Source organism: Mus musculus, chromosome 15, assembly GCF_000001635.26.
Source record: "Mus musculus strain C57BL/6J chromosome 15, GRCm38.p6 C57BL/6J".
Taxonomy (NCBI): Eukaryota; Metazoa; Chordata; class Mammalia; order Rodentia; family Muridae; genus Mus; species Mus musculus.
Window position 1 is genome coordinate 8,807,727 of NC_000081.6, and position 21,883 is coordinate 8,829,609.

The following is a 21,883-nucleotide window of genomic DNA, read 5'->3' on the forward strand; positions in this document are numbered from 1 at the left end:
ATAGCTGAGTAGTACTCCATTGTGTAAATGTACCACATTTTCTGTATCCATTCCTCTGTTGAGGGGCATCTGGGTTCTTTTCAGCTTCTGGCTATTACAAATAAGGCTGCTATGAACATAGTGGAGCATGTGTCCTTCTTACCGGTTAGAACATCTTCTGGATATATGCCCAGGAGAGGTATTGTGGGATCCTCCAGTAGTACAATGTCCAATTTTCTGAGGAATCACCAGACTGATTTCCAGATTGGTTGTACAACTTGCAGTCCCACCAACAATGGAGGAGTGTTCCTCTTTCTCCACATCCTCGCCAGCATCTGCTGTCACCTGAATTTTTGATCTTAGCCATTCTGACTGGTGTGAGATGGAATCTCAGGGTTATTTTGATTTGCATTTCCCTGATGATTAAGGATGTTGAACATTTTTTCAGGTGCTTCTCTGCTATTCGGTATTCCTCAGGTGAGAATTCTTTGTTCAGCTCTGAGTCCCATTTTTTAATGGGGTTATTTGATTTTCTGGAGTCTACCTTCTTGAGTTCTTTATATATATTGGATATTAGTCCCCTATCTGATTTAGGATAGGTAAAGATCCTTTCCCAATCTGTTGGTGGCCTTTTTGTCTTATTGACGGTGTCTTTTGCCTCACAGAAGCTTTGCAGTTTTATGAGGTCCCATTTGTCAATTCACGATCTTGCAGCATAAGCCATTGCTGTTCTATTCAGAAATTTCCCCCCCGTGCCCATATCTTAGAGGCTTTTCCCCACTTTCTCCTCAATAAGTTCCAGTGTCTCTGGTTTTATGTGGAGTTCCTTGATCCACTTAGATTTGACCTTAGTACAAGGAGAAAGGAATGGATCAATTCGTATTCTTCTACATGATAACCACCAGTTGTGCCAGCACCATTTGTTGAAAATGCTGTCTTTTTTCCACTGGATGGTTTTAGCTCCCTTGTCAAAGATCAAGTGACCATAGGTGTGTGGGTTCATTTCTTCAATTCTATTCCATTGGTCTACTTGTCTGTCTACCAGTACCGTGCATTTTTTTTTTAATCACAATTGTTCTATAGTACAGCTTTAGGTCAGGCATGGTGATTCCACCAGAGGTTCTTTTATCCTTGAGGAGAGTTTTTGCTATCCTATGCTTTTTGTTATTCCAGATGAATTTGCAGATTGCCCTTTCTAATTCGTTGAAGAATTGAGTTGGAATTTTGATGGGGATTGCATTGAATCTGTAGATTGCTTTTGGCAAGATAGCCATTTTTACTATATTGATCCTGCCAATCCATGAGCATGGGAGATCTTTCCATCTTCTGAGATCTTCTTTAATTTCTTTCTTCAGATACTTGAAGTTCTTATCATACAGATCTTTCACTTCCTTAGTTAGAGTCATGCCAAGGTATTTTACATTATTTGTGGCTATTGTGAAGGGTGTTGTTTCCCTAATTTCTTTCTCAGCCTGTTTGTCCTTTGTGTAGAGAAAGGCCATTGACTTGTTTGAGTTAATTTTATATCCAGCTAGTTCACTGAAGCTGTTTATCAGGTTTAGGAGTTCTCTGGTGGAATTTTTAGGGTCACTTATATATACTATCATTATCATCTGCAAAAAGTGATATTTTGACTTCTTCCTTTCCAACTTGTATCCCCTTGATCTCCTTTTGTTGTCGAATTGCTCTGGCTAGGACTTCAAGTACAACATTGAATAGGTAGGGAGAAAGTGGGCAGCCTTGTCTAGTCCCTGATTTTAGTGGAAATGCTTCCAGCTTCTTACCATTTACTTTGATGTTGGCTGCTGGTTTACTGTAGATTGCTTTTATCATGTTTAGGTATGGGCCTTGAATTCCTGATCTTTCCAAGACTTTTATCATGAATGGGTGTTGGATTTTGTCAAATGCTTTCTCCGCATCTAACAAGATGATCATGTGGTTTTTGTCTTTGAGTTTGTTTATATAGTGGATTACATTGATGGATTTCCGTATATTAAACCATCTCTGCATCCCTGGAATGAAACCTACTTGGTCAGGATGGATGATTGTTTTGATGTGTTCTTGGATTCGGTTAGAGAGAATTTTACCGAGGATTTTTGCATCGATATTCATAAGGGAAATTGGTCTGAAGTTCTTTATCTTTGTTGGGTCTTTCGGTGGCTTAGGTATTAGAGTAATTGTGGCTTTATAGAATGAATTGGGTAGAGTACCTTCTGCTTCTATTTTGTGGAATAGTTTGTGTAGAACTGGAATTAGATCTTCTTTGAAGGTCTGGTAGAACTCTGCACTAAACCCATCTGGTCCTGGGCTTTTTTTTTGGTTGGGAGACTATTAATGACTGCTTCTATTTCTTTAGGAGATATGAAACTTTAAATCTTTAAGATGAAAGAGAAAAATCTCTGGAACCAGAGAATTCAGATCCTCTACTTTGCTTGGCTTGGGAACTTCAAGTACTGTATTCTCATGTGAAGAGTTACAAAGTCATGAACATGCCAAAACAGGTCTGCAATATCCCACCATAGACACTATGGTTGCTTCACTTAATACCAAATTTAAGAAAAGAGTTTAACCTTGGAGATCCCTTCCCTCTCCACTGCCCCTGAGAACTGGAGTTTTTTTTATTTATCAGCTGAAAGCCACAGAAATAAGTTTAGTTAAAAAGAACAAAATGGGGGCTGGTGAGATGGCTCAGTGGGTAAGAGCACCCGACTGCTCTTCCAAAGGTCCGGAGTTCAAATCCCAGCAACCACATGGTGGCTCACAACCATCCGTAACGAGATCTGACCCCCTCTTCTGGTGTGCCTGAAGACAGCTACAGTGTACTTACATTAAATAAATAAATAAATAAATCTTAAAAAAAAAAAGAACAAATGATTAGTGCCCCCCAACTCCCCAAAGAAGAATGGTGATTTGCAGAGGTCAGGAAGTCTGGAACCAGGCTGCCTCCTATGTGGTTGACCTGATAGCTGGCAGGACTTTACTTCACTACTTAAAACTGGATCATTATGAAGGAAGTCTGGGGAGATGCTTATGTGCCAGTCAGGCAGAGCTTGTGATTCCATACATTAGGAAGCCAAATTAACAGAGAAGGAAAAGACTTAATTCAAATCATATGGGAGTGTGTAGCAGTTGATTATTCCCAAGACAAGACCTCCCTCCTCTCATCCATATCTCTTCTTTAAGACCATACTATGTGCTCCTTAAAATCAAAACACCCACCTCCCTCTCACCTGAGTTACATGTGGTACAGTTTACATCCTAGGTGGTTGCTAGACAACCATGAGTTTTGTACTGGCATACTACTACATCAACCTAACTCAAATAGAGACCTTATGTTCGCAGAGAGATGAAATACATGTGTTAATTTATTTCACACTTACTTCCCCCAATGTAATAACATATCCATATAAACACAATTCTATCACTCTTTGGGAAGCTTTGTAGGTCTCATACTAATGATTCACATGAGGGTTGTCTTAGTCAGGGTTTCTATTCCTGCACAAAATATCATGACCAAGAAGCAAGTTGGGGAAGAAAGGGTTCATTCAGCTTACACTTCCACATTGCTGTTCATCACCAAAGGAAGTTAGGACTGGATCTCAAGCAGGTCAGGAAGCAGGAGCTGATGCAGAGGCCATGGAGGGATGTTACTTACTGGCTTGCTTCCCCTGGCTTGCTCAGCCTGCTCTCTTATAGAACCCAAGACCAGCTCAGAGATTGTCCCACCCGCAAGGGGTCTTTCCTCCTTGATCACTAATTGAGAAAATGCCTTACAGCTGGATCTCATAGAGGCATTTCCTCAAGGGGGACTCATTTCTCTGTGATAACTCCAGCTGTGTCAAGTTGACACAAAACCAGCCAGTACAAGGGTAATAACTTAATAGTTCTTTCTTCCCTCCTAATCACCTCAAGTCTGAAGAGAAACTATTCTCCCTCAAGATTCACCTTCATGGAACACACTCTGCCCACTCTGCATTCTCGTCACCTATGATTTCTATGTAAAACCCATCACTACCAGTTAAATGTTAATTTCAGGCAAACTGTTTCAGTATAAGTATGAATATTGCACAAAACATACTCAAAACTAAAAAAGTACTTTTTGCAAAGCTGTAACTCAAATTTCAGTTAATTTTTGGTTACCTGCTCTGTTAAATTCTCCCTGATGCGTCTCTCTTCTCCAGTAAATCAGGCAAATACTTCATGATTGTGCCAAACACATACCAAGAGACAGTAATGTCTGAGACCTTCCAACACTGTTGTACCTAGCAACTTCCCTTGTCATATTACCTAATGCTAACTATTTATTACCCATCTATAGATCATCTTTGCCTTCTTTATCAGTCTGTTAAGTATAGTCATGGGAAGAGCTGTGATGACACTGGCCATAGTTAGTACTTAAGAAACACTGAGTGAAAATAAGAAAAGAAAGGCAGGCGCTCAGTCATTAGCTAGTTAGCTAGCAGAAGATGTCATCTCAGGAGAGCACTGATGCTACACAAATGAATCCCACTTTTTAGGATTCATAGGTCCACTAAGTAAATACTGATATGATCCTGGAGGGTTTATTGTATTCAAGATCCAAGCTCCTTGTCTATGAAGTAAGAAGAAAACATTTTCTAGCACATGAGATAGATTGCTCCTTCCTTGACCAGAGCGGCGAAGATCATCGTTCTGGCACCCTGGAGAATTCTCATGGGACATCCATATGCATCCACCTCCTGATGGATATGTATCCTCCATTCTTCCCACTGACACTCTGAGCCTTGTTTGCTCTTTTATAAGCAGAGCCTTGAGCTCTAGAGATTCTTTTAGTACTAGCAGTATTTATGTCTTCTTTTCCTCTCCCCTGTGAGAAATAAAAGGCCAGAGGCATGGGGCCCAGATTTATATGACCCCTCTCTCAGGCAGTGAGAGCATCTTCCTTCAGTAGTATCCCTGATGTGCACAGAATTGACTATGTTCTTGGTGTTCACTTTGATCTTGATCTCCCACCAATGCAGAAAGCTGGGTGTTACAGTAAATGGTTAAAGGTACAGATGCCCATGGTCCTGATCTCAACTCATAGTTTATCTGTATTTGTAAGATGGAGTAATAATAGTGTCTACCTCATGGAATTGTTGCATAAATTGGTCTAAGACATGTAAGCAATCTGTTCACAAAATACTGAACTAAAATTATCTTTTCTAATATGCTTTTTTTTTTTTGTCTGAAGATCAGTTAGTAACCAGTGGAAACAAATTTGATTCTGATTTCACCTTCTCTTTTTGGTTCGGGTAGCCATGACCAAAGGAGAGAAGGAACATGAAGTTTGGGGCATAATCATTAAATCTTTTGAAGTGATAACTCTACTGTTAATCATTCCATGATTAATATGGGTTAGGTTCTGTTGCTTCAACAAAACAAGCTAATGTTTTTCTTAAGAAACAAACAGACGAAGGATAAGCAGCAGATGGTGGTGCCGTGGCTCTACCCTGACAGTCACCAGACTCTTCTCATTCTCTTACTCTTGATATATAATGAGTTTTCTTTGCTCTGTCACTTCTGTATTCCAGCCCAGCAGAGGAGGAAAGTGTGGTCTTATCCTCGAGGAAGGGCATGAGCTGGGAGGTCACCCACATTATTACCTTCACATCAGTTGTCACACCTAATAGCAAAGGTGACTGGAAATACAGTCTTTCTTCTGAGCAGCCACATGCACAGCAAACGTGGGAGTGAAAAAGGAGGCACGGTGATGGAGTGCGTGGGTAAGTAGCCCCTCCAAGTCAGCTCAGTGCCCTTTGTGCTGATTACTTCTTGGTTAACGTGATACAAGATTCATCATCTGGGAAGAGGGAACCTCAATTGAAAAAAATGCCTCCATCAGATTAGACTGTAGCAAGGGGTTGGGCATTTTCTTGATTAATGTGCCCACTATGGACAGAGCCATCCCAGAAAAGGTGGTCCTGTGTCCCATAAGAAAGCAAACCGAGGAAGCTGGGAGAGCAAGCCATCAGGCAGCACTCCTCCATGGTTTCTGCTTTGGTTCCTGCTTCCAGGTTCCTGCCCTGCTGGAGTTTCTGCCTTGGCTTCTTCCATGATGAACAACTGTGAGTGCAATGTGTAAAACCATAAACCTTCTCCTCCCTGGAGTGCTTTGATCATAGTGCTTATCACAGCAAGAGAAAGCAAACCAAGATATCTTTATCTTTTTCTAAGTTACATTGATTATCCAGTGGAGGCCTGTCCTACTGCTACATAGCATGTTCCTTTGAGATAAAATGTCCATCTTGGAAGAAAGTTGATTAAGATGTAGGATGTTGGGCTGGTGAGATGGCTCAGTGGGTAAGAGCACCCGACTGCTCTTCCGAAGGTCCAAAGTTCAAATCCCAGCAACCACATGGTGGCTCACAACCACCCGTAATGAGATCTGATGCCCTCTTCTGGAGTGTCTGAAGACAGCTACAGTGTACTTACATATAATAAATAAATAATAAGTAAATAAATCTTTAAAAAAAAAAAAAGATGTAGGATGTTAAAAGGGAGATGACATAATAAGATGTCTTAAGACAGTGGTTTTCAACCTTTCTAATGTTGTGACTCTTTAAAATAGTTCCTCAAGTTGTGGTGACCTCTAACCATAAAATTACTTTTGTTGCTACTTCAATAACTATAATTTTGCTACTGTTAAGAATTGTAATGTAGGGCTGGTGAGATGGCTCAGTGGGTAAGAGCACCCGACTGCTCTTCCGAAAGTCCAGAGTTCAAATCCCAGCAACCACATGGTGGCTCACAACCATCCGTAACGAGATCTGACGCCCTCTTCTGGAGTGTCTGAAGATAGCTACAATGTACTTCCATATAATAAATAAAAAAAAAAAAAAAAAAAAAAAAAAAAAGAATTGTAATGTAAGACGGGCAGTGGTGGCGCATGCCTTTAATCCCAGTACTTGGGAGGTAGAGGTAGGCAGATTTCTGAGCTCGAGGCCAGCCTGGTCTACAGAGTGAGTTCCAGGACAGCCAGAGCTACACAGAGAAACCCTGTCTCAAAAAACCAAAACAAAAGAATTGTAATGTAAATATTTTTGGAGTTAGAGGTGTGTCAAAGGGGGTCACAACCCACAGGTTGAGAGCCAATGTTTTAAGGGGGTGAAACATTCCATCCTTCAGGGAAGCTCATTAAGCACAGGAAATAAGCAACTTCAGTAGTTCAGGAAGTCTCTGAAACCGACCAGATATACTAGATCCCTACCTTCCCAAGCATATATAACCTATAGTGGCTGTTGAGAGATGCTCTTAGACCACCAGCACAACTTCCCAGAAGAGGCTCAGGCTACCTGAGATGCCTGAAAGAGTTTCCTGTCTGTTGAGTTGCCCACAGTTCATGCAGTGAGCTCCAGCTTTCATAAGTTGTCTGTCACCCATGATGGTGTGGGCTTTTGCTGATGCAGCTGTCTCTGAATCATTTCTGTTCCTATAAGTTCCCCCTCTCTCTATCCATTCATTGTCTTAGATTTTCTACTTGTGATAAAACACAAAGATCAAAAGCAATATTGGGAGAAAAGAGCTCCTCACAATTATTACCAGTAGTTTTGTTTTGTTGTTTCATATTTTAAGCACCATTGGAGAGTTGGGGGAGAGTCTACAGTTTGTTAAAGTTGTGGTCAAATTGAAGTTGGAAAACACAGGTCTTGGAGTTAGTATGCAGTTCATCCCCCTGAAGGATGAAAGGAGGCCATTAAGATGCGGCTCAGCTGGGACTCTCTGGCAAGGAATGAACTGGGAGCTGAACGATGGACTGCACGCAGACCATTCTAATAGCTAATCCTCTTTGTAACGGTCCATTTACATGTTAGAAGATCTACAAAGCAGGAAGCATAGAAATGGGCTTTGAATTCTCTTCCTTAGATTTCATTTCCAATTAATCTTTCTGAGACAAGGACTGCAATCGCCACAAACTGTTCTGAGGCTTTCAAGAGAAGGCTTTGCTCCTCGGGACAAGATGTTAACATATTACGGAGGAAGAAAACAACTTAGTGTTTGGCCGGATAATGTTTCCTTTCAAATATGGAAACTTTTTATTATTAAAACGGTCTTTTAATAATAAAAAGTATAGAAATTTTACTTGAAGTAGACACTTGGCAGCTTCTTTAGGGTTTCAGGACTGGAGACGGCTGCCTGGGATATTTTGAGGATGAGGGATCTGAGGACCAGAGATGATAAGCAGTTCTCAGGAGCTGGCTCTTCAGCTTAGTGGTAAAACTGGGATTCAAACTCGGCCTCCCCAGCCCTGGCCCACACCTTCTGCTACCCAGCCTAGATTTTTCTTGATTATGACAAAACTGGGTGGCATCCTAAGCCTGATAAATACCTTGGAATTTTCAGACACTGCCTGTGATTTGTAAGTGGGAAGCTATTGTGTTCTAAGCAAACCACTTGCCCTGAGAAGATGAACTGCTGGTGGTCCTGAGCAAGGGGCTGGTGGATGTGGTCTCCAAGGCAACACGAGTGTGACACCTTGTTTCCTGCCCACATAGCCTTTCCTCCCTCACTTAGCTCTGAACCAAAACCCTCTTTATTATATCCATTTCTCCATCACACTGTGGTTAACAGGAAGCCTTGTCACAGTTTCTTTAACTTTATGTGGGATCACAGACATATTTTAGAATATGGTGAAATAGAAGGCTTTTCTCCTAAAAGATAATCATGTACAGTTATACCATCTTAAGTCCTTCAAATCTCATGTTTTTACTAGACTGAAGGACTCCCATTTTTAATTGCCTCACCCCATTAACTGGCCAGTCTCAGCCAGCAGAGACCAGTGGGAAAGGAATGAAGGTTCCGTGGGAGAAAAAAGAACCTCAGAGGAGTTTCCCCAAGGGGTGAGAAGCCAAGACAGAGAGTCTCAGAGCCACAAGGGGGAAGGGGAGTAGGAGACGAGGGAGAGGGTGAGAGAGATTCTCAGGACAGTTTGGAGAGCAGCCAAATACAAAACTTTGCAACTTCATCACCTTGTCTAGAATTGGCTGTAGTTGTGAATTCCAAGCTTTCCTAACTTACTTAACCAGCCTCTAATTATTCCAAAGTCACACACCTTCCTGGACTCATTCCCTGACATACTGAGCTCCTCAAAGGCAGCCCTGTGTTGGTGAGTAAGATGTCCAGAGGAGGCCTGGGGCCTTGCTGCCTGGGATTTTGCCATCTATGCTGATCACAATCTTTCGGCCCTTACAAGCAGTGAGAAGTTGCTTGGAATATGTTTTAGGTAGGCGATATATCACCCTAACAGAGACATGATTTTGGCACGAACACTGAGTAGTGATGTATTGGTAAACATCAAAAGAAGTAGTGAATTCCAAGAAGTTTCCACTTTCCAAGAAAGTGAGCTGGGGCAACTCCAGGGAGCCAGATTTTCTTCTTTTCTTCCTAAAGACATAAGGTGATTTGCAATGCTCTGCAGGACACTGCTGAGAGATGTGCATAGGCTGCTGTGAGCAGTGAGAAGGCCTGCCCCAGAGCTCGACCTGAGCCACGGAGACACATAAATTCCCTAGACTCCCTGGCAGTCCTGATGAAATGACTCAAGGAAGGAGAGAGTCTGAGCCCGGGACAGCCCTTTCAAGGAATGAGAGAGCTACGTCCAGGCAGCGCTGTTGATCAGGACTCTACTGGTGCCTTATTATTATTATTTTATTCATGACCCCGTTCTCTCAGACTGGGAATTTTTGCATCAAAAGGGAGAATGAAAGACTCCAAGTTAAAAGTCACTATGGAAGCCAGGTTGCTGGCTGTATCTACTTAGACCTTACTTCAAGCAATTTGTTCAACTCTTTTCTATTCAACAGGTATTTTAGACCTCATTTAAATTCAGTTAATTACATAGCTACCACATGCCCGCAGCTGTGTGGAGGTGACAAAGTCCCTAGTGAATGTGTATAGTTGACGTGAGCACAGCTATGACAAGTAAAACACTGCCCTGGACTCATGGGAATGGCAAGGCCTTCCCCTGATCTGAATATAGATGATGACAGATGGTTGACATTTAGCTAAATCTCGTAGGTGTAGAACGTAGCAATCAAAGCGTCCTCGTCCCAGTTGACTGCAGCCCGAGACTACAGGGACTCCCTATGGAGATGAGGTAGCCTGCTCTTGTAGGCTGCTGCTGGAGTCTCTCCATTCTCTGCATGGCCCGCCCACCAGATTGCAGCTTTACATTACTGTGTCTGTCATTTCTCCATTCCCTACAGCCCTAGTCAAGTACAAAGCTGTGCAGGCCATGGGAAATGGTGACCATGTTGGATAGGACAGCTCAGGGCCTCACATTTGGGCAAGCCAACTGTGCCTCTGTTCGCATGGTGGACAGGTCTTTGGCTCAACTGCAGAGTATCTGTAGCCTGATCAGCTGTGTAGCTATGTGCCTTGCCCAATAGGAAGAAGCAAGTGATTAGTCCCCTAGTTCCTTGAGGGACTCCCGTGAAGCTCATAGAAGTTGGCTACTACATCTGTGAGTTTTACATCCATATCTTCACATCCAAACTTCAGAGAAAATGATATTTGAAACGAAGGGTTTCTGAGGCTGAAGAGTTGGGTAAAAGGTCTTGCTTCTAAGCCTGGTCCCTTGAATTTAATCCCTGGTACCCATCAGGTGGAAGCAGGGAACCAACATCTAAAAGTTGTCTTATGATCTCCAAATGAAAGGTGAAGTTGTATTTGCCTAACATTCCCATTGAGTTGTTGCAGGAAATATTAAAAAAAAAAAAAAAAAAAAAAAAAGAACCCGCCAACTCTCTGCGTTCCTGTTTCTCCCAACTCGCCAACTCTCCAGCCCCACCAGGCCACATTCCCATACTAGTACTGGCACCAGTGGGTCACAACACTATGTCCTGGCAGAATCCCATGGCTCTGTCTCACATTTCAATAACCAATAGCCATCCTCGAGGTTTGATAACACAATACCCAGTAACCCGACAAAAACAAGACTCAATGCTTATAGTTAACTAGTCAGATTTATATATCAATAAATTCTCAATACACAAGATGCCAATACAATAATTTCAAAACCAATTGATAAAAATAAATCTGCCCACCTAGATTAGATAAATTATCTCAATATTCTAACCTTTATGGTATCATAACAACCTGTGGCTGGTCATAGCCATGCTGATTCACGTCTGCTGCCATCTTCCTTTCTTTTCACTACCCCAAGACGCTCTCTGTCTCTGGAACCCTTGCTCTGCCTCCCTTTTCCCTGTCTAATCACAGCCTCCCACTGCCCTAATGTAATTGGACAGGGAAAATCCTGAGACATTGGGTTAGGTTATTTTAAGTAACTAAGAGAAGCTTTAAAGTATACTGACAAGTTGTGCTGGTGATAATAAACACCGTGCCATCATGGAATAGACAGGACTTGATCATCCATACATGGAATCTTTATCTCTATCTGCTGTCATTAAAGTATGTATCTCCTCTCTGCTTTCTTCTTTACAATGGGCATTTCCGGTGTCCCATAACAGGATAGGGAAGCTGACAAAAATCTCTAAACCATCACGAGGACTGAGAGATAAGAATTATTTTAAAAAAAATTTTTGAGACAAATCTTGATATGTAACATTGGCTGGCCTGGAACTCAGAGAGATCCAGCTTTCTCTTTCTCTTCCTCTTTCACACTTAGAGTAAAGGTAAGCACCATCACACCCAGCTAGGACATACATTTTAGGCTGAAAATAATGTAGTTGAAATAATAATAGTTGAAATTAAGTTCTTTTATTGCTCTGAAGAGGACCTGGGGAACCAAAGATGTGAGGTTTTCTTTTTTGTTTTGTTTTTTTTTTTCTTTCCTGATGTTCATTGTTAGGGGGAGGGGAAAGGGTCCCTCTAAACACCAGGGCTGGCAGAGTAATGATTCACATGAGGCAAGAAGGAATGGTTCAGCACAACTCAGTAGCTGGGATTGGTTCAAACTTCTAGAGTCTGACACCGGGCAGTTTATTTTAGGCATACTTAAATCCAGCACAATTTTGGAAAAAAAAAAAAAAAAAAAAAGCTTACTGACGATAATGAAACCAAGTCCTATGTATACAATAAAACTTAAGCAATATGATAACATTGGAATTCTTCAAAGTACATGTGACACCTCCTGTAAGGATGGATGGTTCTAGTTCCTGGGAAATGGCGCTCGAGATAAAGAAAGGTTCATGAGAATGGTTGAGATGTGCACATCAGGAGAGGCCCCCAGATGGCACAGAAAGTGTTTTAAAGAACATGGGGATGGATTCTATTGACTGAGAAAGATGCTGAGACAAAGATTTAGGAAGAAAGAGTCTGGGATAAACATTATAGCCTGGGGGATTCAGGTGTGGCCTGGCTCTACATATGATACCAGGCTATTAACTATATCTATTCCCAGCTTTCTGAGCACAAAACAGGATCCATCTCTTCCGTTTTTGTTTTTAATATTTATTTATTTTATGTATGTGAGTACACTGTAACTATCTTCAGACACACGAGAAGAGGGCATCAGATTCCATTATAGATGGTTGTGAGACACCATGTGGTTGTTAGGAATGGAACTCTGGACCTCTGGAAGAGCAGTCAGTGCTCTTAACCAGTGAGCCATCTCTCCAGCCCCCATCTCTTTTGTTGAAGAGACAGCCCTGCATTTCCCTAGAGCTTATTTGTGAACACATGGATCTTAGGCCATCTACAGTTTATCTACTGCACTTCAAATACTAATGTGCTGAACACAGATGTCCCTGCTGTGGGGCAACAACAAAACTGGAGTAAGTGGGGTACACAGTCAGCTAGTGAACACATATGGTAAAATGTTAGTGCAAGAGGGGTTACAAAACCACTATAATGCTAGAGATGTGAATGCTGCTATGTTAGACAAGATGACGAGGGAAATCCCTTCTGAGGGGTGATAGTTAAGACCTGGGAAAACCTAAGAACTGCTTCACATGTCTACTTAGGCAAAAGTTAATAGGAAGAAAAGGCAGCCAAGGCCTGGAACTAGAGTAGGTTTTACTTAATCGAGGAGCAGTAAGCAGGTATCAGAGTGAGTAGGAGACATCAAAGTAGTGAGCAAGGAAGGGGTCCAGGAGTGCATGTAAGGCCTTGTTGGTCTCAAGATGGGTTTTGATTTATCCCAAGTTCTACAGAATGCCTCTGTGCAGCCTCCTGTAATGCCACACTGGCTTACTCCCTAGATCAGGAGCTATAAACTCCTGTGGCCACAGTCAGAAGCACCACTGCTTATCTTGTTGGAAGCGACTGGCACGTCTCTGTTCCAGGGCACTGTGGCCATGCAGGAGTGACCAGTGCTGCCAGATGTCACTAACCATCAATGAAAATAGAGACATAGGTATTTCAGTGTGAACACTTCCACTTTTAAAATATGAACCAAATTTCAAAGTAAGCACGCATAGACACACAGAAGAAGAAAGGTAGTCGGGGATGACGCCTAGCCGATTATACCTTCTGTCAGAGTCTATCCTTTACAGAGAGTTACGTTATCATTTCATTCAGTTAAAGTGCTGGGGTGTGGGGAGAAATTTCCAAGTGACACCTGTTGCGGCCGCCAGCAGCTCGCAACGTGAACGGTTCGACTGAGAAGGCCGCTCGAGCTGTAAGAGAGGAATCTAGACGGGGCAAAAGAAGAAATGTAGCCAAGACAGTTACTCTGATCAAGGCTCAAATTTTATTGTTGCGACACTAGTTATGAAGGAAGGGGGAGGGGACCCGATTCCCGCCGAATAATCTCTGGTCCAGTAGAAAGGTGCACGGGTGTGGCTCCGCAGGTTCCAGCAGTGGGCGTGGCAGAACGAATGAGCAGGAAGCTCCACCCCTGAGCAAGCAGGTTTCAGGCTGGGGGAGGGGAGACTACATCTCCTCCCTATTATTAACAAAATAAAAAAAAGAAAAAGCTGGCCTGAGGGGGGAAAATTATCTATGCTCAATAGTTCTGCCTGGAATCTAGGGTTAAAGAAAAAACTTGCTTCACTGGGATTCTTTAACTTTTCTTATGGTAAACTGTATCTGGCTTAAGACTGTCCTTTCTAGTAAACAACTAACTGAAAGGCCTGGAGCTGCAGACTCTGACTTTATAATGCTAATTAGTACTTGGTAGGTAACTTTCTAGTTGAATTTTAAGTAGGGCGTTGGAACTCTGGCTAAGTTTGACTGAACGATGTGAAAATAGCACTAAGTTGATATTCCTCCGCATTTTTGGAAGATAGGTGGGAAACAGGGAGAAGGAGTGACCGGCTCTTGTAGTACAAGGCCAATTGGCTTTTTTATTTGGGTGGGAGGCAGTGAAGGGCTTGCCCTTTCAATAGTACGTCTCCAATCTCTCTCCCCCCTATTAATTAAGTTAAATAAGGCAACGCTTAACTGAGGTGATCAAATGATTTTTTCATCCGTAGATGAGTGGGCTTTTAACCTTGGCTTGGGTGGACATGGACCCGATTCCTCCCGTGGGTAAAACCCACACATGTGGCTCTTGGTACCTTTTGGGGAGGCGAGGTAGAGCCGGAGAATATTTTTTATTAACTGGGGCAATCCGCCTATTCCTTTTAATAAACCCTTTCTTTTCTCACACCTCATGTAGCTTCGGAGAGCTACGGCCTACCGCCTGATCCACGACTTTAAACCCTTTCTTCTTCCACCTAAGCAGCTTCCTAAAAAGCTGCGGCTAACCTGCCTGTTTCCGTTTCTAGTTCCGATTAACACGCTGCTGACCCAAGCAGAACCAGCGTTGGGTTAGCACTGATTCAAGCTTAATTCGTATCCTACCGCATCCTCAGCAACACTTTACAAAACTGAAATTTTAAGCTAGCGCTAGCATGTGTACCTGTCCGTTGCTCCGATGTCCGATACGAAGATCCTTTCCTGTGGAGCTCCAATGCAGCGTTCCTCTTAGCATCTCTCTGCCATTCTTCAGGTCCCAGTTCTGGCGCCAAAATGTTGCGGCCGCCAGCAGCTCGCAACGTGAACGGTTCGACTGAGAAGGCCGCTCGAGCTGTAAGAGAGGAATCTAGACGGGGCAAAAGAAGAAATGTAGCCAAGACAGTTACTCTGATCAAGGCTCAAATTTTATTGTTGCGACACTAGTTATGAAGGAAGGGGGAGGGGACCCGATTCCCGCCGAATAATCTCTGGTCCAGTAGAAAGGTGCACGGGTGTGGCTCCGCAGGTTCCAGCAGTGGGCGTGGCAGAACGAATGAGCAGGAAGCTCCACCCCTGAGCAAGCAGGTTTCAGGCTGGGGGAGGGGAGACTACAGACACCCACACAAAGTCACTAAGAACCATGTAGTAACAAGTGGCCGTGTTTCCAGTACATGATCCTAGCTGAGGAGGACAGAATTTACTTTTATGTTGTGACCCTTTTACTTAGGGTATAGGTGGTGGGACAGATGCTTTTCACACTATAATAGAGGACAAAAATGGATGAGCTTTTAAAGCTCTGTGTTTAAAAAGGCATCAGACATTGGTGGACAAAAATATGTCCAATGGGATCAAATTTCACAGACAATGAATTCTCCATGGGCTATAAAAATGAGTTCTTGGGGGGGGGGCATCTACAATGTATGGTTGTGGCAAGGATGTCCCTTCTAGCAAGGATGTCCTTTCTAGCAGGGATGTCCACATGGAGTGGACCTTGACAGGTGAGGAAACCAGCAGATTTTAACACTCGAGTGGGCTGGAATCAGAGATACACACAGATTGGGGTTTGCAGAAATAACATAACTGGGAACTAGCTAGCCTTATTTGCTAAATGAATTCCATGGGATATTTCTGAATGGGTGATTGTTGGGAACTAAAAAGGGGAGCCCTGGGGAATAGGGGGAAGGGGGGAGACCCACACCCCGCCAGAGTTCTACCTATTCTCTGGTCAGTCAGGCATGGGAGAGCTGCCATACAATTTCCACTTATCCCCAGGTGAGCATCTAAGCCTCTGACTCACTCTTGGGGGGTGGGGGGGAGGTGGCAAAGGGGCAGCCCCACCTGGGAGGCCCGGAACTACTTTGCTAAAGCCACCACGGTTATGGGAGAGAGGGATGAGGGAAGAGGTTCCCAACACCAGCGAGAGTGAGTGCAGTGGATCTTGACTGGAGCATAGGAAAGCCTTCTAATGGGAGATTAGAAACGGCTCATTAGGAGAAAGTCTGTCCCATCCTCCAAGCGCAGTGGGCCTTGATGAGCAGAGACATTCTATGGTTTTAGAGCTTTATTGTAGAAAGGCAGGAAGAAAGAGAGAAGGTAAAAAAGAGGGGGGGGGAGAGGCTAGAGAGAAAGAGAGAGTAAGAGGGAGAGAGTGAGGAGAGGAGAGGAGAGGAGAGGAGAGAAGACAAAGAGAGAGGAGAGAGGGGGTGAGAGTGAGGGGTAAGAAGTAAGAGCAGTAAGTAAGAGAGTGAGGTGAGGCTGAACAGCCCTTTTTATGGTCTTTACTGTTGCTAGGTAACTGGGGAGGAGTTTAGCCTGAAGGTCAGAAGCTTGGGCCATTGCCTACTTGACTTCTAGCCATGCTTCTCTTGTGGGGGCTGTGGGGGTGGGGGTGGTGGTGGTGGTAACTTAGGCAAGAGCCAGAGTTCCAGGAGACATGAGAGAACTCCTTCCGTCCCATGTAGATGAATTATTACCACAGGGTCCTGGGGTTCAGCATCTCAGCTCGAGTGGAGACCAGCCTGTCTGTGTACAGCCCAATGCTCCACAGGTGATGGTGAAGGCTGAGGATGGAGGAAGGAAAGAGAGAGGGGAGAAGGAGGAGGGTGAAGGAAAGAGAGAGGGGAGAAAGAGGAGGGGCAAGGGGGGGGAAGGGAATCCTCAGGACATTATGACACTTATATCTCTAAGTATGCAGAGTTCTAATATACCTATTGAATGTGTCTCAGTCAGCAAATATCCAGAACTTTTAGTCTTTACTAAAGAGCGGTATAAAATAGATATTAAAATAAGCAACACTGTAGAGTCAGAGAGAAGATATCTGATTCTTATATCAATTTTTTCTTATGTAAGGAAAAAAAAAACCCCAGAAATCATGATCAAGAAGTTTGAAAAGAAAAAAACCCAACTAAAATATTCTGTTATCCCTAGAGGATGGTTTGAGAAAACAATTAAATAAATTTGGAGAGACCAGCAAAAGGATCTATAACAAGTCACTAAAATTCTTCTTTCTGTCTATGCAGAAACAAAATATTTATAGTAATATGTCAGATGAAAATTTAACACAAAATAGAAATGTTGCTCTCAAGTGACCAGTGGGAAAACAGCTGCACACGAGGCTAACTGGAAGGGTGTAGCAGTCACTGCCAGAGGGGTGCTGTGGTTTGAATATTGTTTGTCCACCCATGAAACTCACACTGACATTTAATGCCGATGATGAGCTATTAGGACGTGAAATCAGGTGGGGATTTAAGAGGCAATTAGGACTCTGCCATCACGCTTGTGTTAATCCACTCATTGAATTGCTGGGTCTTGAGAGTGGATCAGCTACAAGAGCCAGTTTGCTTAGGTCTCTAAGTAGATAACGCCCTCTGCTACCTCGGAACTCTACTGCAATATGATCATCACCAAATGTAGCCTCTTGTCCTTGAACCATGAGCCAAAACTAGCCTCCTTTCCTTATAACTGCCCGTATGTGATTTCATGCTATTTAAAATATCAAGATGATAAAATCAGAGCAAAAAAAAAAAAATTGAGACAGGGTCTCACACATATAGCTTGGGCTGTCCTAGACTCACTATATAGACCAGAGCCTCACAGAGATCTTCCTGCCTCTGCCTTTGCCTCGAGAGTACTGGGATTAAATGTGTGTGCCACCATTCTGGGCAAGACCAGGGTAAATTATGCCATCAGTCTTTTGTTATATTACTCTACACATTGTACCTTAAGAAGACATTTCTGTAAGCTATTTAAATATTATACCCAATGTTTGAATGTGTGTGTGTGTGTGTGTTGAGGTGGGCAGTTCCATGACAATAGCCCCAGAAGATAATACATAAGGTTTATTCATCACACACTGCATTGAACCCTCAGCTCTTGGAGTCTTCTATAACTCAAAGGCAGGTGTAGCTTTATATTCTTCTTTGCAGTTTCTTTCATCATCTGTTTACCACACCAGGCTCTTTGGAGAACATAGACACCAAGAGGAAGAAGGCCACACAATTTCGTCAACTGTTACCTGTGGTCATCCACCAAGTTTACTGAGGAAAAAGAGGACATCCCTGTTTTCTGACCCAGCATCCCCCAAACCAATCTACAAGTGTTTGAGATAAAAACAGAAATTACATAGGTGGACGGCTTGCTGCAGTTTAGAAAGCCCATGACAGAGACAATGCTATGGCCGAGAGCACTGCTCTGAGTATTTCAAGACAGGGCTCTGGCGTTCTGCCTTTCCCATCAAAACAAATGAAAATAAAGCTGCCAAGTTCTAGAGAACAGCAACATAACTGCCACTATCAACACCACCAAGGGAGAGTTTATTTTCGTTGGTTGGGTATTTCTTGTGCACTGACTATTCCAAAACTGAAAAGCATTTGTAACTTCAAAGGTTGGCTTGTAACTCCTTTGTCAGCCTCCACATCATGTAGTTTGAAGATTCATGTGAAGTTCCAGGGCAGCCAGGGCTGCGCAGAAAGACTCTGTCTCAACAAAACAACAAAACAAAACAGACAGACAGATAGACAGACACAGAGACTTATGTAAAATTGAATTCATATAATTTCCATCTCTCTTTTCCACCTGGCCATAAAACATTAGGCACACAATCAAATTTACTTATATAGTTAGTCCTTGGTTATCTAGTGTAGGACGGTTTAAGGCAGTGGTTCTGAACCTGTGGGTTGAGACACCTTTGGGGGTTGAGCCCTTTTCACAGGGGTCACCTAAGACCACTGGAAAACACAGGTATTTACATTCTGAGTCATAACAGTAGAAAAAAATTACAGTTTTGAAGTAGCAACAAAAATATTCTCATGGTTGGGGGATCACCACAGCATGAGGAACTGCATTAAAGGGTTGCAGCATTTGGGAAGTTGAGAACCACTGGTGTAAGGAGATGATGAGGGCTATTTTACACCAAGGAGAATAAGCTCATGATTAATTGTAGCAGAAACACTTTGGATGCTTCCTATTGATGGGGCCGTGTATTGAGGTTGACCCCAAGCCAACTGAGCTGGGGTTATGCCAAAGGGGAAGGAGTTGGAGTGGCCAATGGAGCAGCTTCAACTGAGTAACCCAAGACCAGATGGTCACTTAGACCCTGTCTTCTGAACCTGAGGGATGACCCTTAGGGTGACTTGTATGTTCCACTGCGGAGGTAAAACTTTCTAGTTCTTTGCTGTGTCTTTAGTCCAGGGGAAAAATAGTAGATGAGCAGAAGAGCAATGGGAAGCAGTAATGTTCAGGAGCGCAGACAGGCGGGGACGTCTGTCCATTGAAGTACAGTCCTTGAGTGGGAGACAAAGCAGGAGCTCAGCCTGCACACAACTGGCGACAGGATGAGCTCTCAGAATGGTGACTGAGGACCAGACACTGAGAAATGTGTCTGCAATCCCACCACCACACAAAGCACACATAGGGCGGTCCTTATGGGAGTCAGTCTACAGTCTTTCATTCTGCCATGTAGGACCTGGGCCTTGAACTCAACTTGTCAGGCTTAGTGGCAAGCTCATTTACTCAGTGAGCCACCTCTCACGCTTATACCACATTAAAAAAAAAGTATCCATTGCTTGTGGATATTTAGACTAGTTTTGTTCTTTAGCTCCTATGAAGTGCAGCAACAAACATTGATGCACAAGAATCTATCTCTGTGGAAAAGCTTAGAGCCCTTTGGGTATGTGTCTAGGAGTGGTATAGCCCTGATGTCTTCTTACAAGGGGAGTAATTGCACCACGAGGACCCTACGCCATTACCTCATGTAAACCCAACTACCTTCCAGAATTAGCACATTAGGAGATGAGTTCTTGTATATGAATGTGGAGTAACAGAAATGTTCAGCCCATACAGAGCATCTCCTAATGTTTTCCTGTACTTTCTACTGGTTGGAATGGGAGCCATGCTCGTTAGCTCTTTTGGACCATGCAGACAAAAGCAATGTCTCTGGGACTGGCAAAAGAATTAGACATAAGGAGTGTGGGGTCCTGACTCACTGGACAGAAGTCAGGTTCTACCCAGTGTAGCCATTGCTCACGCTTGTCTCCACTGAACCTGCTCTAGCTCAGGTTCTTGAAGGCTGAAGGGTATGTTTCTCTGGAGGACAAGTATCTTCCATGCTATACACAACATTGTCAGAGAAGTGACTGCCAGATGCTCAGAACTTCCATAAAACACAATCCAAATGATACTCTTGATGATGATTAATGCTCATATACAAAGTTAAGACATGTTCTAAGCACTTTCCCTGGTCTAGTCTATTTACTGTGTCTTAAATCATGTGAAATCTTGTCTCGGATTAACTGCCTGTGAGCTTGCCTGTTGGGGACAACTGTTGCCTTTTCTCAGCCTGCAAATGTCTACTTCTGGTTTCAGACAAAAGATGCAGCTCTCAGCCCTTGGAGCTCTTGCCGTAGAGTGCCACCCTTTTGTCATTATCATTCCCCATGAGACTTTTAGACAGGCTTGCCTCTCATCATCCCATTGTGAGATCTTAAGTTTAACACTGTTTTACTACTATTGCCTGTGTGAAGGGGTGGTGCTCTATGCCATGGTGCACACGCAGAGGTCAGAGGACACGTTTTTGGAGTAGTTCTCTCTCTCACCTTTATGTGGGCTCTGAGGGGAAAACCTCAGGTTGTCTGGTCTGTGTTGCAACCACTTTTGTCTGTGGAGCCATCTCAGTGGTGCTGGCCATGAAAATTTAGTACTGTAGATATGGTCTGTGTATCCTCGCATGTATATCTGTGCTTTGCATCTAAAATGTGTCAGATATGGTTATTGTCCCTCAAAGGTTGATTTTTCCTCCCTGTCAAGGAAGTGAGATCTAGAACCTAAAATAAATAAATAAATAAATATCCATGAGATTATTTGAACTACCGAGGTTGGCATGATAACTGAGTAGCTGAGATTGTATAACAAACTCTGTAGAACTGATTTTCTGTTTAACAAGAATTTAAGAATCACTGGAGAATTAGCTCAGTGGTTAAGAGCACTGACTGCTCTTCCAGAGGTCCTGAGTTCAAATCCCAGCAACCACACGGTGGCTTACAACCATTTGTAATGACATCAGATGCCCTCTTCTGCCTCTTCTGCTGTGTCTGAAGACAGCTACAGTGTACTTATATATAATAAATAAATAAACCTTAAAAAAAAGAATTTGAGTTAGTTGATAAACTATTAAATTTAGCTCAGAAAGTTCAAAGAATTGATTGAATACATTGTTAGTGTAAACCCCTCCATTTCTCTCTTCCTTCCTTCCTTCCTTCCTTCCTTCCTTCCTTCCTTCCTTCCTTCCTTCTTTCTTCTCTCTCTCTCTCTCTCTCTTGTTCTTTCTTCTGTCCTTCCTTTCTTTGTTTAGTGTATATGAATACACTGTAGCTGTCGTCTTCAGACACTAGAAGAGGGCATCGGATCCCATTCCATCTGATTGCGAGCCACCATGTGGTTGCTGGGAATTGAACTCAGGACCTCTAGAAAAGCAGTCAATGCTCTTAACCTCTGAGCCATCTCTTCAGCCCCAAACCCTTCCATTTCTCACTCACACAAATAAGATTTCTGAGCTATTTTATATATAAAAATAGAAAATATTAAGATAATTGATGCCCAGTTTTGATTTATTCCAAGAGTAAAAATTATTTATCTATAGAAATAATTCAAATAATGACTACCCATTTAGACCTGCATTTCTGTTAAATTACACTTTTCATGCCTTATGATATACAATAACTTATGTTGACTTTTACTAAAATTATAGTAACTAAATTCAGGATACATT

The 21,883-nt window shown here is 42.8% G+C and overlaps 1 long non-coding RNA gene across 2 annotated transcripts in view; it reads left to right on the forward strand.

Annotated features, from left to right (window-relative positions):
- Positions 1–21,883, forward strand: part of Gm31340 — a 153,458-nt gene that overhangs the window by 96,701 nt on the left and 34,874 nt on the right. For both annotated transcript variants that reach the window (XR_383822.2, XR_875029.3), the window contains one exon: positions 5,532–5,723. This is a non-coding gene — a long non-coding RNA (predicted gene, 31340). The remainder of the gene's footprint in view (positions 1–5,531; positions 5,724–21,883) is intronic.